The sequence below is a fragment of the Octopus bimaculoides genome, chromosome 7 (genome assembly GCF_046866305.1).
Source record: "Octopus bimaculoides isolate indiv1 chromosome 7, ASM4686630v1, whole genome shotgun sequence".
NCBI classification, from domain to species: domain Eukaryota; kingdom Metazoa; phylum Mollusca; class Cephalopoda; order Octopoda; family Octopodidae; genus Octopus; species Octopus bimaculoides.
Genome location: NC_142934.1, coordinates 36897653 through 36908962, shown reverse-complemented (window position 1 = coordinate 36908962; position 11310 = coordinate 36897653). Strand labels below are relative to the sequence as shown.

The 11310-nt window shown below is 40.2% G+C and overlaps 1 long non-coding RNA gene across 1 annotated transcript in view; it reads left to right on the top strand.

Annotated features, from left to right (window-relative positions):
* The first annotated feature begins 1789 nt into the window (after positions 1-1789).
* Positions 1790-11310, top strand: part of LOC128248364 (uncharacterized) — a 17927-nt gene continuing 8406 nt past the window's right edge. The window contains exon 1 of the long non-coding RNA XR_016242609.1: positions 1790-10524. This is a non-coding gene — a long non-coding RNA (uncharacterized LOC128248364). The remainder of the gene's footprint in view (positions 10525-11310) is intronic.

Sequence of the window (11310 nt, the reverse complement as noted above, 5' to 3'; positions counted from 1 at the left end):
ATTCCCTCGCCGGATCCATCCTACCACCATTCAGGCATTGAATTAACGAAGCCCATACTCTACCCCCAACAACTTAACTATTTACTTTAATTATTCAGTTTATCCTCACATAGCTAGATTCTGACCCCATATAGTACACACATATTTAATAACCCAAGATCTTTAATCCCATTTTTACAGGAAAATTACTAAACAATTTTGTCACTGGCTCTAAAATTTCGAATAACACTACAATACACAAAGGTAACATTAAATAACACTCATCACTTCAATGTTTTTATAACAATATTATACTAGTATTCATTAGGAGATACAAACCCAGACTCCTTTAACTTCATATAGCAATACCCAAACGATTAAAACACAATTATAGTAGTAGTTGCACTATGACATATAATTTACACAAATAGATAAGCTGAAACTTCCCCAATCACAATATTTTTCCAATAAATGTACTTTTTCAAACCACTATATTATTATTGTTATTGTTGTTGTTATTTTTTATTACTATTACATTATGTAATACATTATTACTATTATATTACTACTATTATAATTGTTTCCCATACTTTTTATTTTTTATTTTTAACTTCAAAACTAGTTTTCCTCTTTATATTTTCTAACCTTTTTTTACATTTTCTAATTTTTCTTTTTTTAGTTTTTGTACTTTCTAATTACTCTTTACCACTTCCATCATTTATTTATTTATCTTCTAAGTAAGTGTATGTACCAATATAATAGATAAGTTCATATACTTAAGTTGTAGTGGTGTACCTTGGGTAAACTGACCACTCATCACAAGGATATCATATTTCAACCTTACTCTAGCTAAGAAATTATTTATGATCCCCCACTATTCCTGGCCAAGACAGCATCATGTTTTTCTGTCAATTGGGATCTTATATCTTTATTTGTCTTTATCTATTTTTCTATTTTTAGGTTTTTTCTTATTTCTCTTTCTCTTTACTTCTTTTATTTCATTTTTTTATTTCTTCCATTTCTTTATCCCATTTCCTTTATTACCTTATTCCAACCCTACTAAATCTTTTATATCCATCTTACTTTATTATCTGTATTTTTTCTTATATCACCCTCCATTTGACTTCTATTATTTTTGTATCTTATCTCTTATTTTATATTGTTTTTATCGTATTTTATATTGTTTAACCTCTAACTTCTTTCATTTTTGATCCTCTCCTTTTATCTCATATACACTAGTTTATATTTATTTATCATTCACTCTACCCTGAATTGTGGTACAATATGGACAGATTTTTGAATACCGATGAACTTTTATGTAAATATAACAATTTAAAGGACAAGCATATTACAATGGATAATACCAAATGGACTTTTCCTTTTTCTCTCTTTTTTTCTTTTTTCTTTGTGATTTCTTCTTTGTGATGTAATCTTGGGATTCAATATGTTTGCGGATGAAGATAGCTTTAAACCATCCTTTCTATCAATTATATACTCATATATAATGATGCAACAACTGTTTGTGTATAAAGCTCAAAACACATGTACCGCGGAATCCTTTGTGTTCTGTTTTCATTTTACGTTTTAATATATCTTTTCACCTCGGCCACTATCTTGCATATACAGGTGCTTACACTTATCAAGTATTACCTCTAAAATTTGCAATATATATATATATATATATATATATATATATATATATATATATATATATATATATATATATACATACATACATATATATCATCATCATCATCATCATCATCGTTTAACGTCTGCTTTCCATGCTAGCATGGGTTGGACGATTTGACTGAGGACTGGTGAAAACCAGATGGCTACACCAGGCTCCAATCTGATTTGGCAGAGTTGCTACAGCTGGATGCCCTTCCTAATGCCAACTACCCAGAGAGTGTAGTGGGTGCTTTTACGTGTCACCCGCACGAAGGCCAGTCAGGCGGTACTGGCAACGGCCACACTCAAAATGGTGTATTTTATGTGCCACCCGTACAAGAGCCAGTCCAGGGGCACTGGCAATGATCTCGCTCGAAAATCCTACGAAGGCCAGTCAGGCGGTACTGGCAACGGCCACACTCAAAATGGTGTATTTTATGTGCCACCCGTACAAGAGCCAGTCCAGGGGCACTGGCAACGATCTCACTCGAAAATCCTTACACATGTCACGGGCACAAGTGCCAGAAAGGCGACGCTGGGCACAGGTGCTATCCCGATTTCGCTATTCGCTTGCCCCAATAAGTCTTCGCAAGCTGAGTTTCGTGTCCAATGCAGGAGACAACGTTGGCACGGGTGCCAGTCGTCGTATTTAGTTCGATTTCACTTGCCTCAACAAGTCTTTGCAAGCGGAGTTTAGTGTCCAATGTAGGAAAGGTACGCATGAGTGGGCTGGCTACACCCCTGGCAGAGGCCTTGGATTTAGGTCTCACTTGGCTTGCCGGGTCTCCTCACGCACAGCACATTTCCAAAGGTCTCGGTCAGAAGTCATCGCCTCGGTGAGGTCCAATGTTCGAAGGTCTTGCCTCACCACCTCAGCCCAGGTCTTCCTGGGCCTACCTCTTCCACGGGCTCCCTCGACTGTTAGGGTGTGGCACTTTTTCACGCAGCTATCCTCGTCCATTCTCACCACATGTCCATACCAGCGCAATCGCCTCTCTTACACACCACAACTGATGCTTCTTATGTTCAGCTTTTCTCTCAAGATACTTACACTCTGTCGGGTATGCACACTGACATTACACATCCATCGGAGCATACTGGCTTCATTCCTTGCGAGCTTACGCATGTCCTCAGCAGTCACAGCCCATGTTTCACTGCCCTGTAACATGGCTGTTCGTACACATGCGTCATACAGTCTGCCTTTTACTCTGAGTGAGAGTCCCTTTGTCGCCAGCAGAGGTAAGAGCTCTCTGAACTTTGCCCAGGCTATTCTTTTTCTAGCAGCTACACTTTCAGCGCACCCACCCCCACTACTAACTTGGTTACCCAGATAGCAGAAGCTATCATCTATCTCTAGTTTTTCTCCCTGGAATGAGACAGAAGTTGTTTCCTGTTTGCTTACAGTGTTTATTGCACATGAACATCTGCCACATACAAAAACTAACTTCCTAGTTAACCTGCCTTTGATATTGCTGCACCTCTTATGTGTCCATAGCTTGCACTGGGTACATCTTATAGAGTTACTACCTACTCCTTTTCTACATACTGAGCAGGGCCATCTACCTGAAGGGGTTTGTGTTTTATCTGCCTTCCTACTTATTAGGATTTTGGTTTTAGCTAGGTTGACTCTAAAGCCCTTCGATTCTAGTCCTTGCTTCCACACCTGAAACTTCTCCTCTAGTTCTGATAGTGACTGCGCAATTAGTGCAAGGTCATCAGCATAGAGGAGCTCCCAGGGGCATCCTGTCTTGAATTCCTCTGTGATCGCCTGGAGGACTATGATAAATAGGAGGGGGCTGAGGACAGAACCTTGGTGGACCCTTACCTCTACCCGGAATTCATACTGTACTCATTTCCAACCCTCACCTTACTGACAGCATCTCTGTTCATGGCTCGCACAGCTCTCACTAACCATTCTTCTATCCCAAGTTTCCTCATTGACCACCAGATAAGGGATCGGGGAACCCTGTCAAAGGCTTTCTCCATGTCAACGAAAGCCAGGTATAGAGGTTTATCTTTGGTTAGGTATTTCTCCTGCAGCTGTCTCACTAGAAATATGGCATCAGTGGTGCTTTTACCTGGCACGAACCCAAACTGCATCTCATCTAAATTGATTCACTCCCTAATTAGTTGGGCTATGACCCTCTCCGTAACTTTCATAACCTGATCTAACAGCTTGATGCCTCTGTAATTATTTGTATCTAAAGCGTCACCTTTACCTTTGTAGCAGTTGACTATGGTGCTGCTACACCAGTCATTGGGTATGACTCCTTCGTGTATCACCTGGTTCGTAATACGGGTGACTAGGCTAAAGCCGACACTGCCAGATATTTTGAGCATCTCTGCAGTGATTCCTGATGGGCCGGGGGCTTTCCCTGTCTTTATACTCTTAATTGCTTTATCTACCATGGTACTGTCAACTCGGATAGCTGGTCCCTCTGTTGGGTCAACATACGGCAGACTCTCTTTCTCCCATTCGTTCTCTTTATTAAGCAATCTATCGTAGTGGCGTCTCCAGACCTCTTTCTTTGCAGCCTCATTTAGTGCAAGCATACCATCATCCATGCGAACACATTTCTTTCCTACGACATCACTATTCTCTCTCCTACACTGTCTTGCAACACGAAATACCTCAAGTCTTTGGTCCTCACTGCGCAGAACATTGGCAAATCTTTTCCTATCTGCTTCCCCTCTGGCTAAATAAACTTGTCACCTAGCTTCCCTTCTGGGAGATTGGTACAATTCCCTGCTACTACCGTTCTTCCAGTCCTTCCAAGCCTGTTTCTTTTGTCTAATAGCCCTGTCTACCTCGTTATTCCACCATCACGTTACTCTGGGTCGAGAGGGGACTTTACCCCAGCCACAGATCTGGTCGGTGGCTCTCAGCAGGTTGTCCTGCAGATATCTCCAATTGTCTTCCACGTTGTATGATGCTATATCCCCTTCTATTTCGTCAAAAGCTTCAAGTAACTTGTCTCTAAGTCTCTGTCCATTCGCAGGGTCTTTAATCTTCCACACCCTTCTCCTTCAAGCCAGTCTACTTCTGGGCACCCATTTTGCCTTGATCTCGAAGTCGCTAACTACTAATCTGTGTTGGGGTGTACATTCTTCGCCAGGGAAAGTTTTGGCATTCATAAGCCACCCTCTTTCCCTATTTCTGGCGAGGATGTAGTCGATTTTGGCTAGAGTGTCTGCCAGATCGGTAGGTGACTAGGTGACAGGCAGGTTTCCTGAAGTTGGTATTGCAAACCATAAGATCGGTTGCATCACAGAACTCCAGCAGTCTGGTTCCCTCCTCGTTGCGGGAACCGAAGCCATAGCCTCCATGTATGCCATGGAAGCCTCCAGCACGACATCCGACATGACCATTGAAGTCACCAGCCACGAAGAGAAGGTCCCTGTCACTTGTCGACGAGGTAGTTTGCAAGAGGGTGTCATAGAATTGGTCTTTCAGCCCATCCGGTAGCCCCGGTTGAGGGGCATAGGCTGAGATGACAGTAGCTAGCCTATGATGAAGCACTAGTATAATCTTAAGTACTCTGTCACATGCTCTAACTACTTCGATTACCTTATCAACCCATTTCTCTGCTAGAAGTATTCCTACGCCCCCGACCCCGTCAGTGTTCCTTGCCCAGAAAATCTTGTACCTATGTTCTTTGCCTGTGAGGAACCTCGCAGAACCTCCTCTCCATCTTACTTCTTGGATGCAGCACAGATCTACGCGTCGCCGTTCAAGCATCTCAACAATCTCACCAGACCTACCTTTCAGCGTGCCGACGTTGAGTGTGCCAATCCTGACAGTGTGGGAGGAGTGGGCCCGTGTGGCCCTGGGATGGGGGAAAGCAGTGTCGTGTACCTGAAAAGAAAGCTTGCATTTGGCAGAATTCATAAACAAAACAATACCTACAACCTTCATATACTACCCAATCTTTATGCGCTATAAGGTCGATAAGAGGGGAGGGGTGGTATAAGGTCACTAGCAGTGTTCGCGGGAGACAGCTAAGAATGGAAGATGATCTAAACTTCCAGTACTGGTGGAGGGGATGGGAGGGCGGGAGTACTGCGGGCTAAGAGAGCTTCGTCGTGGGTTCTATCAGCATAGAAATTCCAATACGAATTGGGATGAAGTTGGAAAGTGAACTGGTTATAATAGGTTTGGGGACACGTACGGGTCGAAGAAGAAGTGGGGGAAAGAAAGTAGTGATTCAGAGAGAGAGAGAAAGAGAGAGAGAGAGAGAGAGGAACAGGCAGCAGTACATCACGCTGGTTAAATTCCTTGGGTTTTTAGAAACAAAGTTGGAAGAGACACAGCAGTGTTTAAACCGTGAGATTAAATGCTTAAATCAGTAAGAGAAATGAGAGTTAAATCGTAATTTTTAAAGGGAGGAGAGACAAAATTTTCTGACAGGTTTGGGCTAAGGAGCATAACTTCAAGAAAGTAGAGGGGAAGGCGATAACTTGGGTGAGGTAGAGAAAAGAAATACATAAATAAGCATGAATTTAAGACAGAACAGAGATATGGAAGGGAAGAAATGTATAGATAGAGAAACGCGGGGTGGGGTGGGGCACAGCAAGAAGGGTTAATATATAAAATAAAAATGTCTTAGCTATAGTTCATGGCTTGGAGAGCTTCGTCGTGGGTTCTATCAGCATAGAAATTCCAATACGAATTGGGATGAAGCTGGAAAGTTATATATATATGTGTGTGTGTGTGTGTGTGTGTATATACATATATATGTGTGTGTGTGTATATAGGCGCAGGAGCGGCTGTGTGGTAAGTAGCTTGCTTACCAACGACGTCGAGGGTTCTAGTTAATCCGATCAATGAACAGCCTGCTCGTGAAATTAACGTGCAAGTGGCTGAGCACTCCACAGACCCGTGTACCCTTAACGTAGTTCTCAGGGATATTCAGCGTGACAAGGCTGACCCTTTGAATTACAGGCACAACAGAAACAGGAAGTAAGAGTGAGAGAAAGGTGTGGTGAAAGAGTACAGCAGGGTTCGCCACCATCCCCTGCCGGAGCCTTGTGGAGCTTTAGGTGTTTTCGCTCAATAAACACTCACAACGCCCGGTCTGGGAATCGAAACCGCGAGTCCGCTGCCCTAACCACTGGGCCATTGCGCCTCCACGGGTTAATGGATATAATGGGCATTAGGGTAAAGTAACGATTAAGATAAAATAAAATATAATATGAATGTAACACTTATATGACACATTATTTTTGCTCCATGACCTTACATTACTCTTTTACTTGTTTCAGACATTTGACTACGGCCATGCTGGAATACCACCTTTAGTCGAGTAAATCGACCCCAGGACTTATTCTTTGTACACCTAGTACTTATTCTATCGGTCTTTTTTGCCGAACCTCTAAGTGACGGGGATGTAAACACACCAGCATCGGTTGTCAAGTAATGTTGGGGGACAAACACAGACACAAACACATATATATACATATACATATATACAATGGGCTTCTTTCAGTTTCTGTCCACCAAATACACTCACAAGGCTTTGGTCGGCCCAAGGCTATAGTAGAAGAAACTTGCCCAAGGTGCCACGCAGTGGGACTGAACCTGGAACCATGTGGTTGGTTAGCAAGCTACTTACCACACAGCCACTCTTGCACCTATAATCACTATAATTTAACATTTTGTTTGAAATTACTTAATATATTAATTAATAATAATTTACCTATATAACAAATTGAAATTAATTAATATGTGCCCATTTATTGGATGTTTTTTCAGTACCCTTTGGAGCTATTATTTCTATTCAAGTAATTCTCTTCTTCCCAAATATTCATACATAAATAAACAACATTAACTATACAACATATAATACACAATATCGTTACCTTTATTACCTTACACCAATTATAATCATCGTTTAATGACCGCCTTCCATGCTGGCATGGGTTGGATGATTTGACTGAGGTCTGGCAAGCCAGAAGTCTGTACCAGGCTCCAATCTGATCTGGCAAGGTTTCTACTGCTGGATGCCCTTCCTAACACCAACCACTCCGAGAGTGTAATGGGTGCTTTTTATGTGTCACCAGCATGAGGGCCAGTTAGGCGATACTGGCATTGACCAAGCTTGAATGGTACTTTTTATGTTCCACTGGCACGGGAGCTAATCAGGTGGTACTGACAACGACCATACTTGAATGGTGCTTTTTACATTTCATCAGCACGGGTGCCAGTCAGGCGGTACGAGCATCGGCCACAACAATGATTTCACTTGACTCAACAGGTCTCTTCAAGCACAGTTCATTGCCCAATGATAGAAGGGTACTTTTAAATGGGCTGGTTATGCTACGCTAGCACAGGCCACAGTTATGGTCTCACTTGGCTTGCTGGGTCTTCTTAAGCACAACATATCCCTAAAGGTCCTGGTTGCTTGTCATTGCCTCCGTGAATTCCATTGTCGTGCTTTACCACCTCATTCCATGTCTTCCTGAGTTTACCTCTTCTACAGTTTCCCTCTACTGCTAGGGTATGACACTTTTTCACGCAACTGTCCTCATCCATGCACAACACATGACCATACTAGTGCAGTTGTCTCTCTTGCACACCACATTTGATGTAGAAAAGGCACAGGTAGAAACTCCATAAGATGTATCCAGTGTAAGCAAAGAATCTGCATCAAATTTTGCCAAAGGCTTGGCAATACCTGCTCCAAAGCCTACGTAAAATTTACAAAAATTTTCATTGTTCTTGACACAAGGAGATCTTGTGCAACTAAAATCCGAGTGTCTTTTTGGTCAGCTGAAAGCAATTTCAGCACAAACTTGGCAGACACATATCTCATATATCCAAATCTTCGGTGATAATGGACTGAACTGAACATCCACCCTTGCTACTGACTTGGTCACCTAGGTAACGGAAGCTATCAACTACTTCTAGTTTTTCTCCCTGGAATGTGGCAGAAGTTGTTCTCTGCACATTTTCAGTGTTTATTGCTCCTGAGCGTCTGCCACATACAAAAACTATCATGCTAGTTAACCTTCCTTTGATGTTGCTGCACCTTTTATGTGTCCATAGCTTACACTGGATACATCTTATGGAGTTTCTACCTGTGCCTTTTCTACAGATTGAGCAGGGCCATCTACCTGAAGGGATTTGTGATTTGTCTGCCTTCCTACTCACTAATTTGAAAGCTGTTATGGTGTATATAAATGTGATGATATGCATAATATATGTATGTATGTGAAAGTATGTGCATATCTGTGCACTTACGTACACAATTTTGTATATGCATGCGTGTGTATGTGTGTGCATGTTTGTATTTATGTATATGCACACATGTATATGTGTATGTGTAAGTACATATATGATCTGATCAATAAGTATCCAGGCTTGCCATATTAACGTAGCTAAAGCTCGGAATGATTGATCTTGAACTCTGCTGTGCATGCGCACCAAGTTTTAATTTTCTAGCTCACTTCTGCAATTTCACAGTAGTGTTTGGTAGGAAGGTATACATCATGTGATCATCCCACTGACCACGACAGAAGGTTGAGCAAAGAATCTGCATCAAATTTTGCCAAAGGCTTGGCAATACCTGCTCCAAAGCCTACGTAAAATTTACAAAAATTTTCATTGTTCTTGACACAAGGAGATCTTGTGCAACTAAAATCCGAGTGTCTTTTTGGTCAGCTGAAAGCAATTTCAGCACAAACTTGGCAGACACATATCTCATATATCCAAATCTTCGGTGATAATGGACTGAACTGAACCATAACTGCACATCCTCTGATAACTCATGGATGTTGATTCAATGATTTCCCCTCACAGTTGCATGCACATCTGCGATATTTTCCTCAGTTCTGCTAGTTGCAGGTCTCCCAAAATGTTCATTGATATTGACATTTTTTCAGCCATCTTGGAAACATCTGAACCACTCGTACACTAGTGTGTAGCTCATACACTCCTCTCCATTCACTTTCTGCAACTTTGCATAGGCCTCTGAGCAGGTATTGCCATGACAACTTTCTGTGTCATGGTCAGTGCGATGATCACATGCTACACACTTTCTTTCCAAGCACTGCTGCAAACAACGGAAGTGAGCACTGATTGATTAATTTTGGATCTGTACATTATTTTTTTATATACATAAATTACTTTACTCTATTACCCATTATATTCTTATTGGTAACCCTTCACCCACACATAACAATAAAAATAACTCCTTATTTAGTCTGGTTGCATAAATGGAAACGTCAGCATGTAAAATCTTAATGTATATCTTTTTCTTTGATGAAATTATGCTCAAAACATATAAATGCAAATTTATAGCATAAATTTGTAATTTTCCTATTGAGCACTAACAGAAACGGTTGTAAGAAGTGAAGATTATCAATTTGTTAATAATAAATAATTATCTTAACTCTCCAGTTTCTTACTGAACATCAATTTTATTCTATATAGTGAACATGAATTTTATTCTATATAATCTATGTATATTATGTGTGTGTGTGTGTATATATATATATGTGTATAGCTGTGTAGCTGTGTGTGGTAAGAAGCTTGCTTCCCAATCACATGATTCTGGCTTCAGTTTCACTACGTGGCACCTTGGGCAACTGTCTTCCTGTCTTCTACTATAGCCTCTGACTGACCAAATCCTTGTGTGTGGATTTGGTAGACTGTAAGAAGCCTTTTGTATATGTGTGTGTGTCTGTCTGTCTGTCCTCCTCCACCTCTTGACAACTGGTGTTGGTGTATTTATGTCCCTGTAACTTAGCAGTTCACTGTCAAAGACCGATAGAATGAGTACCAGACTTAAGAAATAAAAATGATGTACTGTGGTCAATTCATTTGATTAAACTTCGTCAAGCACCAGCATGGCTACAGTCTAATGACTCAAACAGGTAAAAGAGTAAAAGAATGTGTGTGTGTGTATAACTGTATATATGTGTGTGCATATATATATATATATATATATATATATATATATATATATATACATGTGTGTGTATATATATATATATACATACATACATTCATACATACACACACACATATATATATATATATATATATATATATATATATATATATATATATATATATATATATACACATTCATACATACATATATATAGTGGCACAACACGGCACCAATGTTTGCTGGATATTTTAAAATTTTGTCTTTGAACCTAGCTGACGAAGGCTAACCAAATTCACAATAGCAAACATATTTTGGAAAACCTGTAACTTGAGTACTAGGTTATCCATTCTAGGTTGTCTATTTATCTGGTGTCCTTCCTAGAGGTAAGACGAAGATTTTTTTATGTTCGCTGCCAGCACACATCTTTACCAGTATACATTCAGTGAAGCTTTACATAGTGTCATACAGTTATCAACTGCTATTTCCAGCAAACATTGGTGCTTTGTTGTGCCACTATTTCCTATTTATAATTCTACTTTTATGGTGCTTTATTTAACTGGCAAATAATACTATTGTATTGCAATAATATTCATAATTTTTATATATATATATTGCTCTGTTAAAATATTTAAGAAAAATTCTATTATTGTGTCTTACTTGTTAAAATTCCACTTATCCATTTGTGCAGTTGAAGATGGCATTGCATTTAAATTGATGTGATAATTGCATTGTTCAAGTTAATAGAGCTGCTTGAAATGATCATACT